General features: G+C 46.4%; 2 protein-coding genes across 6 annotated transcripts in view; one reads left to right on the plus strand and one right to left on the minus strand.

Moving 5' to 3' along the window:
* The window catches only part of LOC127051436 (cytosolic 5'-nucleotidase 1A-like), a 33,368-nt gene extending 11,618 nt beyond the window's left edge, over window positions 1–21,750 (minus strand). The window contains exon 1 of one of the 4 annotated variants that reach the window (XM_050953748.1): window positions 21,673–21,750. The gene's annotated coding sequence lies outside the window, so the exon portion shown is untranslated. Of the gene's footprint in view, window positions 1–3,607; window positions 3,774–21,672 lie in introns of those variants that run through there. The other 3 variants (XM_050953747.1, XM_050953746.1, XM_050953744.1) reach the window with 3 other exon arrangements.
* Window positions 1–24,379, plus strand: part of LSP1 (lymphocyte specific protein 1) — a 512,003-nt gene that overhangs the window by 330,747 nt on the left and 156,877 nt on the right. The gene's annotated exons all lie outside the window — the stretch shown is intronic.

Genomic DNA, 24,379 nt, shown 5'->3' on the forward strand with positions numbered 1-24,379 from the left:
AAGTGGCATGGCAGTAGAAGATGCATGGTGGGAGGGGAGGGCAGGATCATCCCTGCCCCTCTCCAGATTTGCTGCTTGGCTTGTACTGGGCATCTCATACGGACTGAGCATGCTCAGTCATGCTGTGGAAGCCACTGCCCTCACTCCGCCCTACCCCACTATCAGCAGGCATTGATCGCCTACAAAAGAATAAATGTTTGATCTAACCATTTCAATCTAATCTGATCATTACAAAATTCACCTACATTGGCTCCTATTCAGCCAATGCCAGAGCTGATACTTATGAAGTCCAAGACTATAACAGGGTGCAAAAAAGAACTAGATAAATTCATGGAGGATAGGTCCATCAATGGCTATTAGCCAGGATGGGCAAAGATGGTGTTCCTAGCCTCTGTTTGCCAGAAGCTGGGAATGAGCGACAGGGGATGGATCACTTGATGATTACCTGTTCTGTTAATTCCTTCTGGGGCACCTGGCAATTGGTCACTGTCAGAAGACAGGATACTGGGCTAGATGGACCTTTGGTCTGACCCAGTATGGCCGTTCTAACGTTTTTGTAAGTATCAAAGCAGAGAGAGATTTTAAGAGGCTAATGTGGTGGTTTCGAGAATTTGGATAAAGTGTTCTTCCCATGCATACATAGCTAGTTACATGGTGTCTCTGGCCTGCAGAGGTTTAGATCATGGCATATTTTGGGGATTTCAATTTAGTGGTCGATACAACCCAAGTGGTTTGTGGGTTGTTATATATGTTTGTTTGTGAATAAACCACAACTCCTCCATGCTTGAGCTCCACCCTAGCTGTGCAAATTCCCCTATAACTCCAGCTGGTGAGTCATAGAAAATAACTTGCCAAGTATGAGGTACATTTAGGTCTACAATCAATGATGGTCAAGGGGAAAGTCTCTAGCTCAGTGGCTCTCAGACTACTGTACTCTTTTCAAGAGTCTGATTTGTCTTGTGTACCCAATGGCGCCGCAACATTTTGAATAGTGGGGATGCTGAAAGTCAGCCCTTTTACCCCTATCCAGCCCCCAGAGCTGAGACTGGGAGCTAAGCCCAGGGTGCAAGGTGGCAGCCGGGATTCCGGACGCAGGGTGGCAGCAGACCCAGGTGTGTGGGTGGACAGCCGGGACCCCAGGCACGGGGTGGCAGCCGGGACCCCAGGCATGGGGGTCCGACAGCCAAGACACCGGGCACGCAGGGCAGCAGCCTGGACCCTGGGCACGGGGCTGGCAGCCAGGAGCCCAGAGGGTGCTGTAGCACCCTTCGCACCCCTAGTTCCCACGCCTATGTGTGTACTCCCAAGTTTCATCTCACTTAAAAACTCACAAAATCAGACATAAAAACACAAAAGTGTCACAGCACACTACTACTGAAAAATTGCTGACTTTCTCATTTTGACCATAGAATTATAAAGTAAATCAATTGGAATATAAATATTGTACCTACATTTCAGTGTAGAGTATACAGAGCAGTATAAACTAATCATTGTCTATGAAATTTTAGTTTGCACTGACTCCGCTAGTGCAATTTATGTAGCCTGTTGTAAAACTAGGTAAATAGCTAGATGATTTGATGTAGCCCCTGGAAGACCTCTGAGTATCCCCAAGGGCAGGGCTGCCCAGAGGATTCAGGGGGCCTGGGGTCTTCGGCGGCAGGGAGCCCCTGCTTCGGCGGTATTTCAGCGGCAGGGGGTCTTTCCGCTCCGGGACCCACCGCCAAAGTGCCCTGAAGACCTGCGGTGGGGCCCCCTGCCGCCAAATTACCGCTGAAGCGGGACTCGTCGCCAAAGTGCCGGGTCTTCGGCAGCAATTCGGTGGCGGGGGTCCCTCGGAAGGACCCCCCGCCACTTAATTGCCACCGAAGACCCAGAGCAGAAGCAGCTCCAGGGGCCCCGGCCCCGCGAGAGTTTTCTGGGATCCCCGGAGCAAGGGAGGGACCCCACTCCAGGGGCACTGAAAAACTCTCATGGGCGCCCCTGCGGAGTCTGGGGCAAATTGCCCCACTTGCCCTGCCCCCGGGCGGCCCTGCCCAAGGGTACATGTACCCGTCGTTGAGAACCACTGCTCTAGCTTAACCAGAAAGGTACATTCTCTCAGGTACTGTGGATGGCGGAGGGTGCACATAACCCATTGGCTTGGCACACATGGTGATCGTGAACTGTATGTATGAGCAGGGCCGGCTTTACGCCAATTCCACCGATTCCCCGGAATCGGGCCCCACGCTGAAGAGGGCCCCATGCCTAAGGAGGCCCTGCTCTGGGGGTCTTCAGCAGCATTTCGGTGGCAGGGGGTCTGATCCGGGGGTATTCAGTGGCATTTCAGCGGCGGGGGGGTCCTTCAGTGCCGCGGAAGACCTGGAGTGGACCCCCCACCACCAAAATGCCACTGAAGCCCCGGACCGCCGCTGAGTATTCCAGTCGGGCCCCACAGGTCATAAAGCCGGCCCTTTGTATGAGTACCACTGTCCTCTAATAGATGGGATACAGCACACCAGCATAGGGGTATATCAAACAGCTCCAGCTCTTACAGCTCTTGGAGAAGAAACCTCGGCTAAAGCCAAAGGCGGTGATTCCTATCCTCTATGCCTCATGCAAACAGCCACTGAAACCCAGCGTTTTATGTGCACACCATGGACTGGTACAAGGCACATAGGCAAGAGCTGCCATTTTTGATGTTACAACAGCATGGGAGGCTGCTGAATGCTGGAGGGAGATGCCCGTTAGAAGTTGGACTTGTCCGTGCGCACACATGCATTTGCTGAGGAATTAAATCAATCCTCCCATTATAATGTAGACGGAATATTGTTATAAACATGTAGCAGCAAGAGAGGTTTCCCACCACAGGGCTTCAACCAAACAGGCAACTTGGGTCTAACCACATCGGCTGAAAAGGAAAGAGAGATGAACCAGAAGAAATAGATCCATGTTCCCCTTCCAGCAGCTGAACTGAAGCAACAACAGGGCCCTTTAGACCAAGTCTACATTTAAAAATTAGATTGACCCAGCTAAATAGCTCGGGGCTATGAAAAATATTGTGCCCTGTATGACATAGTTAGGTCGACCTACCCCTCATTGTAGACACAGCTAGGTCAATGTAAAATCCTTTCCATCAATGTTGGAAGTGTCTATATCACCGTGACACAGCTGCAGCACCCTAGCTGTGTCACTGTAACGGCTGTAGTGTAGGCATACCCTTAGCATCTGTGATATTTCTTTGTTTTCGCAAGTGATGCTGGGCTTTGCCTCTGCTCCCCTACCATCCTTGGTCTGATTGTTCTCCTGCATAAAACCAAGTTTGCTTAATTTCCATGTTCCTGTCCTACTACACACATACACAGGGGCACTGGAACAATTTTTATAGCAGAGGTGCTGAAAGTCACTGATCAAAGCTGTAACACGCTTCCCTGTATATGATAGAAACCACTTCAAGCCGCAGCCCCAGAACCCCGAGGTCCAGCACTCCTGCACGCACATACACACACACAAACACAGAGACACACACACAGAGACCAGCTTGAAAACTAATTAATTCTTAATTGGGAAAAGCATCTTTCCTACAGACTGCCCTCAGGACAACATACAAGAGCTGTCTATAGACACATACAAGCCAAACTCACTGTGTGTGCTTCCTCCACTCTCCAGTGCAGCTTGTCGCAGCAGTATCCAATTTTTTAAAAAAGATACTACTTACTTCACCTTTTATATTTCCCATCCCCTGCCAGGAAGCAGAAAGGAATGTGGCAGTGCCCATGCTCAGAGAAGCTTGGGATTCGTAGTCATCTCTGCAGCCTGCCATCCTCTCTGCAATGCAAAAAGGAAGGGTTAGACTTCATGTCCCAGGGTGCACAGCATGGCAGGCTGCCAGGTTGTGGGGAGAGGTTTTAGTCTTTAGGGTGGATCCCAGAACACTCCTCTGGTAATGACAGGTTCTGGCCGCAGCCAGGCTACTAATGAAAAGACAGTGATAATCTCAGAATCAGAGTGCAACAGGGCTGCTCTGTTACTTTTCAGTGGTATGTTTGGTCATTCCTGCAGTTCCTTCTGTTTTTAGATTCAGAGCTGTTTGTAACTCACTTTCAGCTCTTTCATTTCATGGCCCTTGATAATGGAACTGTCATAATTTAGACCAATAAATACATATATATTTAGATATAGATATATACCCAAGAATACAAGTCAGTGTATGTATGTATGTATATATATACACACACACACAAATGGTGAGTTTGTTGATTACTCAGGCATAGAGGCTAACACAGAATAGAACTACGATGCCAAGAAAAATTGTCTGTTCATTATGTGAAGATTTTAACATTTCCCACAATTATATTTAACGTTTTAAGATGGGGATAAAAATACTCTTCCTACCTGCCACACTGCTGGAGGTTTAAACCTCCTGTCCAACAAAGCATGTGTTGAAGCATCTTGAAGTCAATGGGTCTAGCCACATGCTTAAAGTTAAGCAGATGTTTGACTGCTTTGCTAGATCAAGGCCTAGGTGCCATAATTAGTGCTAAGTATCATTATTGAGTCTTTTTCTGTAAAGTGTACAAGAACTAGACTCCAGCTGATGCATTGTTCTGCTACTCTGAGATAGCTAATCTCTTCATCTGACCTGCTAAAAGAGTCTATTTGAGTTTTTAAAACATTTTCCTTTTGAAAAATAAAGTAAAAGCCTTTTATCCTGCCATACTATTGGTATGACATGCACATTCTCTGCTGCATAGAAGCAGAACAGCTCTGTGTCCCAGGACATTGCAGATCAGACTCAGATGCCCTTAATAAAGCTAGCAGCTATGCGGAAGTGCTTATGTTTTCATCAGAGGGTGGAGCAGATAAAACAGTTGGGTGAGATTGCCTTCCGTTGGCTGTAGGCTTTTTAACCCTTTCATTTCAGGCTGTCTTCAGGCCGTACACAGCTGTGTAAAGACATACTCTTGGGTTTCAGGCTCACATATCAATCTTGATTCTTTCATTGAATAGCCCTTTCTCAGTTTCAATTATTACTTGCATCTGTCTGTTTCAAGGGCCACATCCTTCACTGAAATCAGGATAACTCCAGGGCAACCAATGAAGCTGTGCCTATGTACATCAGCTGGGACTCTGGCTCTGCATGTCATGTGTGAACCACTTGAGCATAATAGCCACCGTTTTTGAGTTCATAGCTTCTTTCATTATTGTTTTTATGAATAGCTCCCCACTTCACTGGAGGAGTCCTCAGGTTCTATCTTTAGCCCACCAAGCACCCTGAAAAGGGGTTGAGTTTATTCAGGGCCGGTGCAAGGAAGTTTCGCGCCCTAGGCGAAACTTCCACCTTGCGCCCCCCCCAGCCCTGCAGCAGCTCCCCGCCCCCACCCCACCCTGAAGTGTGCCGCCCGTCCCTGTGGCAGCTCCCCACCCCCTGGCCTGAGGACCCCTGCGGTACCTCCCCACCCCAGCTCACCTCTGCTCCATGTCCTCTCCAAGCAGGACTGTGCAGTGGAACCCCTGGGCTGGCGGCTGCCGCGGCAGCGCGCTGACCCAGGAGATACCGTGGGCTGCCGGCTGCCGCGGTGGTGCGCCTACCCTGAGGAAGCCCTGGGCTGCCGGCAACGGTGCGCTGACCTGGGGGACCCCCTGGGCTGCGGGCTGCCGCGGCGGCACCCTGACCCAGGGAACCCCCTGGGCTGCCGGCTGCCGCGGCGGTGCCCTGACCCAGGGGACACCCTGGGCTGCCGGCTGCCGCGGGCAGCTCAGACTCCTTCTCTGTCCCAGCAGCAGCGATTGCTCAACCATTTAAAAAAAATTGGGGGGCGCTTTTTGGCGCCACCAAATCTCGGCGCCCTAGGCAACCGCCTAGTTCGCCTAAATGGTTGCACTGGCCATGGGTTTATTACAGGTTCCATGTCCAAATGCTGGGCATGTTCTATACTCCTGCCAGCTCTCACGTCACTGTGACATCACTCTTTGTTTGGCATGTTGAATCCTTTGCCATGTTATTTTTTGTAAGCTCTTGTGCACTTCCACAGGGTGGTTAATCATATGGTGAAGGGGCGAGGCTGTGATAGAGGAGATCTGAGTTTAACACTTGGCTCTGCTACAAGCTTCCTGTGTCACTTCAGATGAGTCATTTGATCTTCCTCTACCTCAGTTCCCCATCTGCAAAATGGGGAGAGTGATAACATTTCCCTACCTCATGGGGGGTGGCAGGGGCGGCTCTAAACATTTTGCCGCCCCAAGCACGGCGGCGGGGGGTATTCTGCCGCTCACCGGTCCCACGGCTCCGGTGGACCTCCCGCAGGCCGAAGACACCCTGCCTGCCGCCCTCCCGGGGACTGGCAGAGTGCCCCCCCCCGGCATGCCGCCCCAAGCATGCACTTGGCATACTGGGACCTGGAGCTGCCTCTGGGGGGGTGGGGGCAGGAGCATTCAATTGTTTGTGTTGTGCTCAGAGGTAGGTCTATAGTTAGAACATTTACACAGTCACATGCTATGTTTGTCTATACGTCTGTTTGTTCTGGTTCTTGGTTTATGAATATTGCCTATTCACACATCATGTCCACCCCCTTAAGTAGCCTTTCATTGCTGCACCCTAAAGCTAGTTAACCGATACTGAGACAGTCTTCTAATATTCCAGATTCAAATCAGGGCTGCCCAGAGGCTTCAGGGGGCATGGGGCAAAGCAATTTCGGGAGCCCCTTCCATAAAAAAAAGTTGCAATACTGTAGAATACTATATTCTCATGGGGGCCTCTGCGCAGCCTGGGGCAAATTGCCCCACTGCCCCCCCACTCTGAGCAGCCCTGATTCAAATACTGTGGGCCTGATTCTCCTTTCCTGAATCCCTGTGTTTGAAGTAAAGAAGAGCAGGGGCAAAGAAGATTTTTAAGCTGCCTTAGTGCTTCTCATATTCTGGGACTGTGCAAGGGCCTGCCTGTTTCCCTGTATTAGTTAAGGAAGCCTTAGGGCTGCTCTAAGTTAGACTTTGTGTTGCCTCCCATAACCCTAAATTCAGTGCATTCTGGTCACACGCCCACCCCACCCCACCCCTTGCACCAGGGACTGGGAGCAGGACCAGAGTTGAGTCCTTATGCAAGCCCCAGGAGAGGCCCTTAGCACAGGAGTATTCTCAGGGGGCCATTTCTGCAAAATTTTAAGACCCTTTTAAGCTGCCAGAGTGGCATAAAGGAGGTTTAGTGTTATGGAGAATCAGGCTCTGGTTCTTTATCTTTAAGTCTCCTCTGCTTTCTGCTCCCCATTTTGCTACTTAAGCAAAAAATCTGTCTTTAATTGGTAAGATTTTTTGCCAGGGTACGATGACCTTTGCACTTATTTGTTACTTCTTCAGAACTTTCTTCCCCTTCATCATTCTTGGTATGAAATGCACTGTAAAGATGCAGTGCTAGTGCTACTGCACCATCAATAACTGCTCTTTTCTTTTTTTCCCCTTTGACTCACTCTGTGACCCTAGTATGCAGCTCAGGTTGCTTCTTTCTGAGCCTTTCCTCAGACCTCCTTAGCATTCTCCAGGAGTTTTAGGGCAAGTGGACGATTTACATGTCACAGTCACATAGCGCGTACTGCAGCTGTTTATTTTTGTGCCGGTCTCCTGTTGGAGTCAGCATCCCTTTCATCAGAGATTTTCAGTCAGGTCGGGTTTTCCAGCACTCCGTTTTTTCCAAATTTGGTCCCATGTAATATTTCTGTGATGACACAGGTAGGTTTTAGGGTAATTTATTACATCACCAGCAGTAGTGTGTTAATCTAGCCTGGCTGTATTCTCTGTCTCATGCTCTGAAGCTGGTTCACGTCTCTCTGTGTGTGAATGGGAAGTAGTGTGGCATTGCACAGCCTGTCCTGCAGCACATGTGGCAATTTTACACTTCCTTCTGAAGCTTACCTCTTTATAGCACAGGGGGTCAGTAGGGAGAGGGGATAGCGCCCTGCTGCAGCACACCCTTTGGCGATAATGGAATTGTTTGGTGGGGAAGGGATAAGAGGAAGTTGTGTTAATACGAGGGTGTGTCATGCCCAGCCAGAGTTGAGATGTTAATGAAAACCTTGTTCCCAGGGCCGGAGGTTCCACTAGGCCACCCTAGGCAGTTGCCTAGGGAGGCAGGATATGGCTGGGGGGCGGCATTTTGCCGCCCTTAGCGGAAATTCAGCAGTGGGGGGTCCTTCTGCTCTGAGTCTTCGGCGGAAATTTGGCAGCGGGTCCTTCACTTGCTCTGGGACTTGCCACCGAAATGCCCCGAAGATGCAGAGTGGAAGGACCCCCGCCAATGAATGCTCAGAGGAGGAGTGCTGATGCCTAGGGCGGCAAAAACCCTGGCGCTGCTCCTGCTTGTTCCCTGTAACAACATCAAATAGTTAAATGTGGTTTCTCTGTCAAGAGCTGAGTGAACAATTGATTTTTCAGTTTAGGGACTGGACTGAAAAATATGAAAAAAGAATTCAGGTAGTTTTGAACTGAAACTGATTTTTTTTTTCCTCACCAAAATGAAACAATCAATCAATCATTAAAGACTGAAAATCATCTGAAATGAAACATTGGAATGAAATGAGATTTGGTGTGTGTGTGGTGTTTTGTTTACATTTCAGGTGTTTTTCAAACTTTGTAAAAAAACTACCTAGCTAAAGTTTTTGAAATTAAATGTAATTTCAAAATGAAAACTTGAAATGTTACATTTTGAAATGTTTGAAACCAACTGGACTTTTTATGAAAAAAAATTTTTTTTTGGCAGTAGCTATTTACTGAATTTGACCTTAATTCGCAAATAGTTTTGATGCCCCCAAAATGCATTTTGTGGAAAATTTATTTGCTGAAACTAATTCTTCCAGCTCTAGTTATCACTGGCTTACTCCTGTTGTAACACTCCCCATTCAAATCATTTAAACCTTTTATTAAGGAGACAGAAAGAGAGAGAAAAACAGTTAAACCATTTAAAATATTAAGTGTTAAAACAGGCTTTCATTGTAACAATATTCTTTGTTCCCATTCCCTTTATCTGTCTCTCTCACCAACAGAAGTTGGTCCAATAAAAGATATTACTTCACCCGCCTTGTCACTCTATATAGGGGAAAGTATTGTCTGACACTTTCCGATGGCATTAAAAATGGGATTCACTCTCCTTTGGGTGGGGGAGTGTGAAAGTAAAATAAATTATATTGTAAAAATAGAAAGGATTAAAAAAATGTTGTCTGTATCTTTAAGCAAAGATGTTGAAATGTTGCAACCAGGTGTCAGGAATACAGATATTAACATAAAACAATTGCACCGTTTAAGGGCAATTGGTGAAGCATTAGCCTTAAATCAATAACAGTTAGTAAGAAAATAGGATATGCATGCTGTGCCCCAGGTGAACTTTACTGTTTTGGTATCTTTGTCCCTTTGTCTAATTCCCGCTCTTTTATCTGCATAAATAAGACTGTTTGAGCCTTGCATGGGCGCTCACATATTCTGAATGTTATTGGCAGAGTGCTGTGCTAATAAAACAGAGTGGTCTGAAATTGTGAGTCCTGATTCTAACTTTGACAATTTGGAGGTTCCACCGAGATGGCAACCGTCTTCACTGGGCCAGTGTGATTCCTGACTGTTTTTGTAGGATGACCGTGGCAGCCGGTACCTGGGCGTTTGGCCCAAGCGGTCCCCCACTAGAGCGGAAAGGCTCACAGCCACAGTGAGGTCTATGCCATCGAACCTGTTGGTTCCCACTCTGTTCTGGTAGGGATTCCGGGATCTGACATCAGGAATCTGGTCAGGTAATTATTTCTGTGTTTTGTCCGGACTGAGGACTGTCCTGTCTCTGTGTCTATCTGTCCTCTTGTGGAGTGTTTGAGTCTGGGTGCCATCTCTGTCTGGGGATCGGCCGACCAAGGGGTTCCTGTCCCCGCGGTCTGAGTGAGTGAAATCTGCACAATTGCAGCCGCACCACACCTTGGGTAAAACCCTTAGTGTGAAAGCAAGGGCAATTGAGGCAGTAGCCTGTGGGCTCCTTTTGTGTGTTGCAGCAGGCATCGCTCTGACGAACCTGAATTTCCTTCTTGTGTGATTGGTGTGTGAAAGTCCTCCTGTACTGGTAACCAGACGTCTAAGTCGGGACAGTTCCCTAAATGAACGCCGGCTCATTTTATGTATTTAGGATGGGTCCAGACTCCTGTAAAAAGGGTCCAGACTCCTGTAAATTTCTGGGAAAATGGTCTAGGCTAACTCAGGGGGATCCCAAAACTCAGTGGCCACTGTTAAAATCTTGGAACAAAGACTGACTGGACGTCTTAAAAGACAAACTCGGCCAACCTAAAACTAAATTGGCTAAAAGAGAGGTTAATTGTTTCATGCAGTGGTGGGAAGAGGCAAATCATAGGTGAACAAAATCAAAACTGGCCTCTCTCACTTATTCAAATAATAAGTTAAAAGCTTTATTAAAAGCCTCCTCTCCCACCACTAGACCGAGTGCTCCCCTTTACCCCGTTCTCCAAACCCCGGATCGATCCAAACCCCTTCATACTCCCATCTCATTGTAAAAAGGACAAAAAGTCCCTTGTTCTGTTCCCCTTTGTTGTCTGCCTCAGAAACTGATTCTTTATAGTGTCCCACTAACAATTCAGCAAGGCTGGGGGCGGGGGGAGCTCCTCAACTAGCCCCCACCCTTCCTGGTCCCTTTCCTTGAACATTTCTTTCAAAATTGTGAAATGACCACAATATCACTCACAAATAGTTAAAAAAAAAAAAAAAAAAAAAGCAGGATCGGGCCCAGACAAGCAGGCAAGCAACAGATAAAAAAACAGGTTGAAAGCCCTAAGAAAATAGTGTCAGGAATAAGAAAAGTAGTAAGTGCAGGCATGAACCCCTGGAACAATACTTAAAATGGTGAAATCTGAGGTAATAAAGGTGTCATTTTGGAACATAAACAAGTGATTTAAGGAAAAAGAGTAAAAGTTAACTCTATAGAGGCTGGAAAAAATTAAGCAGTTAAATTTTGTGGAAAATGTTAAAAAGAACCATGTTAAAGAGAGAAAATTCTTGGTTTCTTTGCAGCCATTCTGAAGGGAAAATGGGCCCTTTTCCAGAAGAGTGCCTGTAAATAATCCATATATATATACAGCTATGCAAAAACAAAGCAGTGTAAAAAAAATGTTAAGGAAAAGAAAATGTGTATGTATCTATTTGTCTGTGAAAATATGTAAAGTTCTAAGAATCTAAACCAACACATCTGGTTTGTAAAACTACTGTTTTGTAGGTGTAAGATAAATTGATTTTGTTTTTGTTTTTAATGCCACTAAAAATTCATTTGACTCTTTAATTCAAAGTTGCAAAACTGACAGACCTTTTTGCAAGACACAGGTAATTAGTGTTGTTTGGCTTTGGGATTTAGCATTTAACCCTTAAGGGGTAACTTGATTCTTTACAAAAATTAAAATGTTTTTAAATAAAAACCAAGACATGGCTGCAATGCGGCAGTCAAAATCAGGAGAATAGGTAAAAATTCTGAAGTCTTTTTGTTTGTTTGGTTTGTTTTTTTTGTAACAATAGCAAATAAAAGCTGTAATAACAAAATAAAAAATTAACAGTGACCCTCCGAAGCAACAGCAGAGGTAAGGTGCACAAAACAAAAAGAAGCAATGTTAAAAACACTAAGCCTTAAAATAACTCTGTGTAATCAAACTGTCACTTTAATAAAAGTACATAAAAACTCTGTAAAAAACAAAACAAACAGTTATACCTTATGTAAAAATTAATATGGCTAATGTTTTTAAAAAGTTATAGTATAAAAAAAATGTGCATTTTCCGTAGGACATGTGCAGCGTATATTGTAAAAAGGAATGTAAAAAAAAAAATGCAAATAAAACATGCTGCTAAATTAAAATCCTATTAGGGCTCCAAAAAAAGCCGCAATAGGCTGTGTTTTCTTTTTCAGATCCCTGTGTGTTAAAACAGAGTCTCTGAGCTCTGCTGATGGCTTTGAATCCAAAAGCCTAGCCTGTGTTAATGCAAATTACCTAACTGATAAAAAAAGGTAAAAACTGCCAGCACAAACGAAGCTGCAAATAAAAAACATACCTGGTCAGCAAACAAACTGCCTACATAAAAGGCTTGGTATAACAAGATACCTTTAATAGATTTAATGCTAATGTTACTGTTAATATTAAACATTAAAATAACTTTAATGTTAGTAAGTACACCTGTAACAACTTGTAGTGTGTATGATTTTTGAAAAAATCCTTTAAAGTAATATGGTAATAATGCTTCTCAGCTATTACCTGTAAATAAACTTAAAGCTTAACACAGCAGGAAAAACATTACAAACTTGGTCTGCTATATAAAAGGCAAAACTTAAGGTACACCACCTCATAAATTTAATAACTAAACAGTGAAATAATTTTTGCATAACCCTTAAAATGTAAAAGCCATTAAAACCTGGCCTGCCTAAAAAAAAAAAAAAAACACACACAGGAAAATATGGGGTAATTCCTCTGTTTTGCCTGCAGTCAGGAAGGGTATTTGTAAAAGAATGGAATCTTTAAGCAATAATCAATGCCACCCCAAAAGGGGTAGAAAACTGTTCTTTTTGTCTTTCAGATAATCCAAAGTACTGTATAATGGACTATGTGTATGTGTTAATTCTTGGGGAAAAGTGTTTAAAAAGTGTTAGCAACCCACCAGAAGACAAATGTAAATGTAATGTAAGTACTGTGTTTACCAATAATCACATTTACTATTTGCCACAACAACAACAACAAAAGAGTCTCAGCTTACTGTAAGCACTGATTTAGGTGAGTTCTCTATCAATCTTGGCATTAAATGGCAAACAGTTACCAATCATCTGTTAAAAGGTAAAAAGGTAACATAGTTCCTAAAAATAAAATAAAATAAAATAAAAAAATAAATAAAATAAAAACAAAAATGTGAAAAACTGGACTATTCATATTATACACGCAAATGGGGACATGTTAAAAATTGCCACTGCAGAAAAGCATAACAGCTTACCATTGGTATAACATATTTTATGGATGGTCTCCCACAACTACTGGCATACTAATGTTACTACCCCTAATTGTTTTTGGTTTTAAATTGTATGTGTTTAATTGAAATGTTTAAAATGTGCTGGTGGATAAAACAAATGTATGTAAAGCTAAAGCCACAGGCCCAAATCACCTCCCAGTATTTTCTATTACGTGGACTAAATAAGAAGTGACACTGGCGATTAATAATCTTAGTGTCAAAAGGGGATATGTAGGAGCAGGATTTTATAATGTCCCATAAGAACTAAAGTATAATTTGATTTCATCCTGCTAGCCATTTTTTTTTAAATAGCAGAAAGAACTGACCCCCTGGGACTATAAAATTCTGTTTTCCCATATGCATTACAAATTGGGCCCTCTCTAACTCTTTGTTTTAAGATTTAGGTAGTAAGAGACAGGATTCTCTATTGTGTCTGTGTTAAGTAAATTAGAGAAACACTGAAGGCCTGGGTCTCAATGTAAATTGTCTTAGTTATCAATTGTAAAACTTAGCAAGGTTTAATTTGCAATGCTTTTCTTTGTTCTATATAAAATACTACTGTTTGTATTCTCAATCTGTTTGTGTGAATGAGGAATGTATGCATCAGGAAAAGACAAGGTGTGAAGGCCATTGTTACAGCCAGAGTCAAGGGACAGCTGTTAAACTATCTGGCATCTCAGAGTGGATACATGCTTCGCAGTGTAAGAATGCACCACCCCCAGTGAACCAACCACCACCTCAGGACCACGCAGAGTCAATTTTTTTTAACTCCAGAAGAAGACGTAGAGGAACAGCCTGCAATAACTTACAATCTACGCTCTTGTAAGGGTTGCCAGAAGCAGATGACTACATAAAGCAAGGCCCAAGAAGAAGCAGTAGTGAGCTTAGCGCCTGCTGCCTGGTGGACATAAAACTGTGACTGCAGTTCCCTCAGTTGAGATTGTCAGAACCAGAAGGGCCCTGCCTCCAACATGCGCCTCTGGTGGTGCCTGTTCTTCGGCTGCTGGTATCTTAAGGTCTGGGGAGTCCACAATGACAATTCTTTTATCCAGCAGCAAGTGTGGATAGCTCAGACCCTTATTATTTCTAAATGCTGGGTCTGAAGCCACATCCCAGCCCACTCTCAAACTGGTGTTCCTGTCCTGGCTATCCCACTCAATTCCCCAGACCTCACTGGAGGACCTTGTCCGTTTAACACAATATGGAACAGTCATGACACCTGGAAGAGGCTATTGGCAGTTCCTTTATCCCACTTGGGGGAGCAATACACCAGGCAAAAAAAAAGGCTCCTAAGTAGTTAAATAATGGCAAATAAAACCAGAGAAAGTTTAAGAGCCCTAGCCAAAGAAACAGGGGCGATCGGACAGGTGGCCCTCCAGAACCGTCAGGCATTGGACATAGTGCTGGCGGCCAAAGGAGGGACCTGTGCTCTCACTGGAAAACAATGTTGTATGTTTATACAATACCAATGAGGTAATAGATCGCTATAGCCACTTAGAACAAATCGCATATCTTCCTCATGAAGAGCTGAGTTCTTTATGGAAGTGGCTAAGTAACCTGTTCAATTTCTCTGGCATAGGAAACTGGTTGTTTCAGGAAGCCCTAACTATCCTGTTTGGAATCTTAGTGATTTTTGTAAGCTTTCAGTTAATCTGTTGTATCCAGAATTGTGTCACCCAGATGGCTGCCCCAAAACAGAGTGCTAATATGATAATTTTGTGTCACCCAGATGGCTGCCCCAAAACAGAGTGCTAATATGATAATTTTAAATATCACTAATAAACAAAGAAATAAGGAACGGTTAATTTGTGGAACCCAGTAATTGTTGGTCATGGCGTGCGCTTGACCAAAAGGAGGGATTGTGAAAGTAAAATAAATTATATTGTAAAAATAGAAAGGATTAAAAAAATGTTGTCTGTATCTTTAAGCAAAGATGTTGAAATTTTGCAACCAGGTGTCAGGAATACAGACATTAACATAAAACAATTGCACCGTTTAAGGGCAATTGGTGAAGCATTAGCCTTAAATCAATAACAGTTAGTAAGAAAATAGGATATGCATGCTGTGCCCCAGGTGAACTTTACTGTTTTGGTATCTTTGTCCCTTTGTCTAATTCCCGCTCTTTTATCTGTATAAATAAGACTGTTTGAGCCTTGCATGGGCGCTCACATATTCTGAATGTTATTGGCAGAGCGCTGTGCTAATAAAACAGAGTGGTCTGACAAATTGTGAGTCCTGATTCTAACTTTGACAGGGAGGAAGAGAAAAAGTTAGTTTAGATGGTCTCACACTGCATGTGTTATAATTGTTGCTGTTTAATCCTGTTTTTTTTCAGGAAAAACAAACACAAAAGAGAAGAAAAAATGTAGCTTGTGTCTCGGGTGCTAATGTTACCTTGCAGCTTCCCAGTTGGGGCAACACAGACCCAGCACACTCTGATCAGCCACGCCTGGACCTGGCTAACTCATACCAGTGTTGGGCTGTTGAAGGTGATGTTTTTAGCTACCTATCCGGTCATTGGATCACAGCAGTGTCAGGGGAGGCAGGTTTGTATAATTTTTGGTGGTGTCCAGAATGGGTCCCAGTCCCACCCTGCCCCCACCTGCCTTGTAAGCCGATGTATGTTTTTTTAAAAATAATGTAAAAATGGACTGGAAAGAGTAGGTGTTTAACAGTTTCCCTATATTGCACAATGTGAGTGAGGGGGGAGGGGATGAGGGCTGTGGCTGAGGATGCTGGCTCTCGGGTGGGGTTGGGGATGAGGGATTTGGGGTATGGGAGGGGGCTCAGAGCCAGGGCAGAGGGTTGGCATGCGGGGGTTGGGTGAGGGCTGCGGGGTGGAGCTGGGGATGAGGGGTTCCTGGTGCAGGATGGGGCTCAGGGCTGGGGCAGAGGGTTGAGGTTTGGGTGGGTGAGGGCTCTGGCTGGGGGTGTGGTCTCTGTGGTGGTGCGCGGTTGGGGATGAGGAGTTTGGAGTGCAAGCAGTCTGCCCTGGGGCTAGGGCCAGAGAGGAGGACTCCACAGTCCCCCCAGCCCCCTCTCCCCCTGCAGCAGTGAGCTCCAGGGGTGGGGGCTCCCTCTTCCCCTGGCAGCACACTCACCTGGCACTGTCACTGTACATGCTCCTAGGGGCTGGGCCCCTCTCAGGTCCAAGAAGCCCCCTTGCCTCCCCTGTGGTGGGTGGGTGTCAGAGGGGGAGGGGGCTGCCATCACATGTGGCCTCCTCCCCTGCTGCAGCCTGCTGCCCTTCACCATAGCCTCACAGAGGATGGGGCTGCCCCTGCCCCAGCGTGGGGCAGGAGTGCTGGCTGCGGGTGGGGAGGTGTGGATCACATGGTCGGACACTCACTCAAGCCCCAGCAGCTGCTCAGGTGAGGTCCAAACTCCATCTCCCAGAAGTCCCCTTGGTGCCACCTCCTGGTGGGTGCAAGGGGAGGGGAGGGCTGCCCATCATATGGTTGCCTCATCCTCTCTGCAGGTGCAGCAGCTGCCTCAGCCTGCCACCGCTCTTGTGTTGTAGTGTAGGCAGCAGCAGCCAGTGGTGGCAGTGAGGGAACACAGTGTGGAATGGCAGGGCAGCCGCCTGCTTGAGGCAGGGACACTCTGGGGTCTGGAGAAGGCATGCGGGAGTGGCAGGCAGGGCTAGGGGAGAGACCTGGCTCCGAACATTAATGGAGCCAGGCCCCTGGGCCCTGAATATTCCTGGAGCCTGGGCACCATGGGCCCATACAACTCGCTGACCCTAAGCAGTGTTGCAAAAGGTGGAGCTGTCTTGGATGGCTAAGCTACATTCTTATTAGACAGGAGACAAATGGAGAGAGACAGAAAAGAAGAGAAATAAAGTGGGAAGGAAAATGACACAAGGGGGAAGGAGTGACAGCCAGGGCCGGTGCTACCATTTAGGTCAACTAGGCGGTTGCCTAGGGCGCTAACATTTGGGGGTGCCAAAAAGCGGCACCCCCAATTTTTTTTTAAAGCTTTTCAGTGGCCACTGCGCTGGAAGTGAGAGGGAGTCTGAGCCATCGGCAGGCAGCCCAGGGGTTTGGGCGGCCTGCGGTGCGCTGACAGAGGGGAATCCCTGGGCTACCTGCCAGAGGCTCAGACTCCCTCTCTCTCCCAGCGCAGTGGCCGCTCCATCCCATGCGATTCTTCTCATTGCTGGTGGGGGCGCCAGCGGCTGGGCAGAGCTCTGCAGCTCTGCTTAGTACCTGTGGCACGAGCCTGGCGACGGGCGCGACAGCAGGGCTTCTGGAGCAGAGGTGAGCTGGGGTGGGGAGGTGCCGGATGGCTCCCTGGGGGCGGGGAGCTGCTGTAGGTGGAGGGGTGCCTCAGGGCGAGGGGAGCTGCCGCAGGGCTTGGGGGAGGGGGTCGCAAGGTGGCAGTTTCACCTAGGGCGCGAAATTTTCTTGCACCGGCCCTGGTGACAGCAGGAAGCCAAGTCTCACCAGAGAGGTTTTCTCTCTTTGCTCTTCTCCTCTCTCCCCTTTTGTTCAGGATTTAGCTGAAGATGGTGGAAGTGGTGATGTCATTGGTTTCCCTCTGTCTGGTCAGGATGTCTTTCAGGATCAGGATGATGATGGCTTAGCGGTGTCATGGTGGATCCCAGGAGACAGTGGAGTGGCAGGAGCTATGAGGGTGAAACTTGCTCCTTCGAGTCCAAGAGTTCAGTTATTCCTCAGTCAACAATGTCCAACAAGGGGAGACAACCACCTCCCATTAAAATTAACCAATCAAACTCATTATGGAAATTTAACCACCAGCATTTATTTCCTCCCATTTCTCTAATCTTTCATGTTATTATTATGTTAATCTGTGACTTTCCCGGGAGCTTTGCCGACCCTTCATCACAGTTCTTGTCAACAATCCGGTTTGTACCATTTGCTTTGCCTCCAACTTTAATAACAATTTTATCCAACAACCTGATTAAGAGTGTTGTTAACTAGGCCTCTGCACAACACTCCTTCCCACAGCCAGCTATTCCTATAGGAGGTGCAGGGGTATTCACCAGAGTCCCTGCAATGTGATTCACCAGAGTCCCTGCAATAAAGTTGATATAAAATGGCTCTTCAGCATTGGAGGTAGAGACACAGAATCTACAATCAAATGGGCCAGCCCAGTAGATTAGAAGCCATTCAGTATTTTTTTAATTTAATAATTGGAGATACATGTATCTCCTAGAACTGGAAGGGACCTTGAAAGGTCATCAAGTCCTGCCCCCACTAGCAGGACCAAGTACTGATTTTTGCCCCAGATCCCTAAGTAGCCCCCTCAAGGATTGAACTCACAACTGGGGGTTTAGTAGGCTAATACTCAAACCGCTGAGCTATCTCTCCCCCATAAGCTACCAAGAAAACTACCAAGAAGGAGAGACAAAGCTCCTGAATAATTTTGTTCTGGGGCTGTAACATACTGGGTCCAGTGCCAGTAGCTGGTTAGAGGCTAATATTCCATCACCATTTTAACCCTTAGTAACTGCATCTTTGAGCCATTAGGTATCTCTGTGTGCTGTGCAGTGTTCCAGAAAGGTGTGGTCCCTGGTGAAGCAAGGAGACAAAGCTGGAACCAAAGCTATGGAGAAGTCTGTTTATTTGTGTTGATAATTTGTAGTTTTCTTTAACAAATGCCTCCTGCCTCCAGACTCTGCTATTTTATATGTCACAACACAGGCTACTACATCTTGCTATTTATTGATCCAATGTTTCTTTGTTTTTCCCCCCTCCTCTTTCAAAAAAGGCTGTAGTCATTCTGAATTTTTTTGTAGCAAATAACTAGAGACAAGTGTAAACCAAACCCACTCCCCTACTTGTCCCCCTTCCCACTTCTCCATTCCGTGTTCTGAATACATTAAATCATGGAGGTAGTTAAAAAAACAGATCTGGCTCTGAATTTTGTGGTGTGAACCTGTTTCTGGATATGACAAAGAACCAGCTTAAAAGCCTGACATGTTGTTTCCCTGGCCTTAACATTACATATCTAAATATGTGTTAAACACCGTACTGCCAGCATTCCTGCACAACTAAGATGCAGCCTTACATTTACCATCTGTGAAACCATTTTCCACATCCCAGGTGATGACTTGCTATCCAATAACCTGACTACAATGGTTATTACGGTCCAGAGTTAATAATTAAGCAGTCCTGTTTGCTATGGGCCGTTCTCTTAAATGCTGCACAGGAGAAGACTACACTAGGCATGATATACAGAGCAAAGTTGACAGAAAGAAAACTCCCTCTCTCAAGATAAACCCAGGAGTCTGATGTAACACCAGTTCACTGGTTTTTGCGACATGCCCAGTGACTTGTGAACTTTGTCTGGATGGATTTATTCTGCTGGAAGGATATAGCTCACTGGCCACAGTCTTGATAAATTAGGCAGGGAGAGAGAAAGAGGGAGTGTGTGAGTGAAAGGGGTAGATGGTAAGGGAATGATGGGGATGATCTGATGTTCTGATTCTCACAGTATCACATCTGAGAAGTGGAATTTCAATGAAAAATAGATTGTGAGGACACTTTTCCCAGAAAATAATGTCTTGAGGAATAAGCTTCCACACACAATAGCAAGGAATGATATAGGAGCACTGACTGCAGAGACCCCCAGGTCCTGCAGCACCACCAGGAATCAAACTCAGCTCTGCTGCATCTCAGGTATTTAGAACCTTTCTGCACAGCCAAATGGCCCCTGTGGGGAATTGGGTTATAACACAATTCCAAGCGGAGTTTTATAGCAGGGTTTGACTTTGTCTGTGTTAATGGGACCAAATCATAATGCAAGAATATTATATTTGATTACAGCTTTGGAGCCTGATTCTCCACTGTGCTCCTAGGCAGGGGGAACACAGGTGCCTTCTTGCTCACTCAGATCCTGGGGGGCTCTGGGGACTGAAGTCTCAGAGCTATTTAACTAGCATTCCTGGAGAAGCTCCCAATGGCCAGCTTGCTATGCTGGCTTTCCACCTCCTGTGTATTCTGCTGTGCAAAGGGAATTGCCATCTGCCCTGTCAATGCAGCTCTCCATCCCTTTAGTGCCAAATGGATGGAGCAGCTGCCAAGGATCTTGCATGTAATTGTTCCAGGCAGGCTCCCAGTTAGGCCATGTCCACACTGCAAAATTAAGTCTACCTAACTTAGTACAGCTGCTGCAGTAATTACGTCATTTGTGCATTGCCACACTTTGATCCTTGTGTTGGTGGTACACATCCTCACCAGGAGTGCTTGTATCTATTGTACTGCCAGCGTGGGACATTGTGGGATGGCTTCTGAAAGCCAGTAACAGTCCATGTAAGCAACCCAGTATCTACACTGCCATTGTGTCAACCTACCTACGTTGACCGTGACTCTATGCCTCTCGTGGAGGTGGAGTTAAGTCATGTAGCAGGGCATTTATGTCTGTGGGAGCGAAATTTTAGTGTAGACACTTCCATAGTTAGGTCGACACAAGCTGCCTTGCATTGACCTAACCCTGTAGTGTAGACCAAGCCTTAGAGTCACTCTTTGAAATGACGTAGAAGTGCTGGTAGTGCAGAGCTCATGATAACCTCAGTCCCAGCCTCTTCCAGCAACAGTCACTGTAGACCAGGGGTGGGCAAATTTTTTGGCCCGAGGGCCACATCTGGGTATAGAAATTATATGGCGTGCCATGAATGTTCACAAAATTGGTGTTGGGGTGTGTGTGTGTGGGGGCACGGTGAGGGCTCTGGCTTGGGTGTGGGCTCTGGGGTGGGGACAGAAATGTATTCAGGGTGCAGGAGGGAGCTCCGGCTGGGACTGCGGACTCTGGGATGGGGTTGGGGATGAGGGGTTTGGGGTGAAGCAGGGCGCTTCGGGCTTGGACTGAGAGGTTCGGAGGGTGGGAGGGGGATCAGGGCTGGGGCAGGGGATTGTGGCAAGGGCAGGGGGTGAGGGCTCTGGCTGGGCATGTGGACTCTGGGGTGGGGCTGAGGATGAAGGGTTTGGGGTGCAGAAGGGTGATCAGGGCTGAGACCAAGGGGTTCGGAGGGTATGAGGGGGATCAGGGCTGGGGCAGGGGGTTAGAGTGTTGTGGGGGTGGCTCAGGGATGCAGGTTCCAGGTGACGCTTACCTCAAGCGGCTTCTAGAAGCAGCGGTATGTCCCCCCCTCCAGCTCCTATGCAGAGCTGCATCCAGGCAGCCTTGTTGCACACTGCTCTGTCTGCAGGCGCCGCCTCTGCAGTTCCCAGGCAATGGGAGCTGTGGAGGCAGCACTAGGGGCAGGGGCAGCATGTGGAGTGGAGCCCCCTGACTGCCCCAAGCATAGGAGCTATAGGGGAGACATGCCACTGCTTCCGAGATCCATGCGGAGTGGCCCCTGACCCTGCTCCCCGGCTGGAGCACCGGAGTGGGGCAAGACTCTGACCCTGTTCCCCCATGGGAGCTCGAGGGATGGATTAAAATGGATGGTGGGCCAGATTCGGCCCACGGGCCATAGTTTGCCCACCCCTTCTGTAGACAGTGGTGTAGAAACACTGGCTGTGGGGTAGCTACTAATGACTCCTGCCCCAAACTTCCCCAGTGAGGAAAAGCCTATAGGAAGTGGCTTTAACAGAAAGCGGAGGTGTCAGTTGTGCTGAGGAGGGTCAAAATAAGGAAGATCATTAATACCAAATTTAATTAAGCTGCCCACTTCAGAGGTTCCTGTCCCCCTGATGCAAACAAGCAGCAGAGTAACAATACCTGTTGCCTCCAGTTTCTTCAGCCTGTTAGCTTGTCCCCAAGCAGAGACAGTCTCTTGATTTTGCTTCCTGGTCCCACTGGGAGTTCCCTCAGTGGCTTTTTTGTGTGCAGGTGAATAAGTTAATGCCTGAGGTGGGGCTTCCTAGAGCCTTTCCAATCGGTCTGGTTTCTCAGCTCGCAAAGAAGAATTTCCTGTTTGGGCTGCACTGTACAGAAACACGGTGATCCCTGCTGTGAGCCACCAGCTCCGTGTGCTGAGCTGAGGGCTAATGGGCCCCACAACAATGGGTCCTTTTCAGGTTCTGAGGTAGGAAGAAGAATCAATATACCCAGAAGAAGGGCTTAGCTGCTGCTAAGGTGGGAAAAAGAGGAGGCTGGAAACCAAGAGGTAAGTGGCTTCCTTCCCCTTATATAGCCCCTACCTGCTTATCTGATACAAAATTACTGGCCAAATTCCACTCTGTGTGCAACCCCATTGACTCCTATAGGAGCTATAACCTAGATCCCAGTCTGCCCTCAAGCTCACTCTCTGTATCTCTCTCCTGGGAAATCCCAGAATGAAGCCAAGCTTTATTCCATTCAATCAGCTTAGTGCCCCATAGCTTGGGTATATTCATTCTTGTGCACAGCATTCATTTCCTGTGCATTAGGGGACAGCTGGAGGGGCTTGTTTGCAGAATGTTAAGCATTCAATGGCTGGTGGGCAAGAATGGATTTTTGCTAGTTCCAGCTCTATTGTTTACTGCAGTCACCCATAGGATAAGCAGAATTGTTCATTGTCCAACTTTGGTGGTCAGAATAAAGGTATTTCCTGTATATTTATTCTGTCTCCAATCAAATGCACTGCAAAGCAAATAGTACTATTGTACAACGATGATGTAGCACCTTCCATCTTGATGGGACCCAAAGTTCTTTACAGACAATATACATACAGCTCTGTTGAAATGCAGCCATCTCGCCGACTGGTAGGCCAATAACTATTTCGCATGCAGCATACTTAGCCTGATGGGGTTGAGGGGAGAGGAGATTTGGGGAAAGGAAATCAGTTCCATGCTTGACTTCCATGCAAACTATGGAGGGAAGTTGTATAAAGTATAGTATAAAGTTGGCCATTTGAGGAAAGATTTCAGAAATATGTGCTATGACATGACCTTTTATGTGCCACTGCATATTTTATATATCATGGGGCCAGATCCTGCCCGGGCATAAATCAGCATAGCTACAGATTAGAACTACCCCATTTTTCACCAGCTGATAATCTGGCCATTGAATGCAAAGATTCTGGACCAGATCCTTGGGCGGACCCATAATACACACAGCCCAACTCAGGGAGAGTGAAAGCGGGTGAAGGCTTCCATAAGAGCAAGCTACAGCAGTTTGAAGATTGCTTTGATTTACACCATCTACCCATGGTGCTAAAGGGCCATTCCAGCACCTGGGGATCACCATGGGATAGGGACAGTGGGACTATGCCCCCTTTTCCACATGACCAGAAGTGAGGGCAGAGTATGAATTGTTACGGCAACTTGCCCCCTGAAGATCCCCTGTAGACAATAGAAGTGTTCAAGTAACCAGTTAAGCTAGCTTTAGGGCTGCTTTGAACTGCCAGAGCAGCACAAATCAGCTGGAAGGTGCAGAAGGTTGGGGACATGTCTATGGAGAATGAAAACCCATAGGGGGCTTCTATTTGCTAGTCTTGCAATGGGATCTACTTCATTATATCATGGCAGGAAGCAACCAGTTCAAATCAGAGAAAATCCAACAGATACTCTTTAGTTACTAGTACAACTTGGCTATTAATGCCTAATGAAGCATTTATTCCACATCATTCCCTGAATTTTCTCTGTGAATGCTCCACAAACAAATAGTGATTTTCTCCAGTTTATTTGTTACCAAAGTTATTCACTGAATAATGTCTCCAAAGAATTCTTATTCTGGAGTCTGGTCGTGAGCAGTTTTATTGCAAGTATTCAATCTTCAAATTCATACTTCTCTGACAGGACACATGGTACTTTCCTGTTACCTGCTTAGATTCATGGGCTGAGATTTTGTGGGTGTGGGCATGTAGTGGTGTTGCCCCCAAGCTGTATACCAGAGGTTTCAAACTGTGGGGCATGCCCTCTCTGCGAGGGGGGGAGGGGGGAACAAAAGAATGTTTGGAGTAGGGGAGTGGCGACGCCAGGTGGCTCAGGCCAGCTCCGCATAGCAGGGCTGCCCGAGCTGGCCAGCCCCACATAGCAGAGCTTGGGGAGAGAGTGCCACCTCCACCCTGACTCACTCATTAAGTAAACTGTAATTTAAATACCACTAAACTGGTAAATCTGGAAGTTAGACCTATACCTATTATTAATAGTAGTAAGCCCCCTGCCCTCCCAAATATAGGAATCATACTATGCCTACGCTCGGATTGTACTGTACAAATGCACATGACTGTGAATTCTTAGTTTGACTTCAGTAAATATTCTTCAATTTTTTGCTTAACATTCCCTGTTTCACCAGAAACTTTGCCAGGATCATAACTGTTAATTATTTGTATTAGAGTAGCTCTGAGATAGAGACCCTATAAAGGTAGGTGCTGTACAAGTACATATGAGGCAGACCCTGTGCCAAAGAGCTTACAATCTAATAGACAAGTCAGACAACATGTGGGAGAAAGAGAGAATGATTGTCTCTGTTACAGACTGGGACCTGAGACTGAGGCAGATTG

Source organism: Gopherus flavomarginatus, chromosome 5, assembly GCF_025201925.1.
Source record: "Gopherus flavomarginatus isolate rGopFla2 chromosome 5, rGopFla2.mat.asm, whole genome shotgun sequence".
NCBI classification, from domain to species: domain Eukaryota; kingdom Metazoa; phylum Chordata; order Testudines; family Testudinidae; genus Gopherus; species Gopherus flavomarginatus.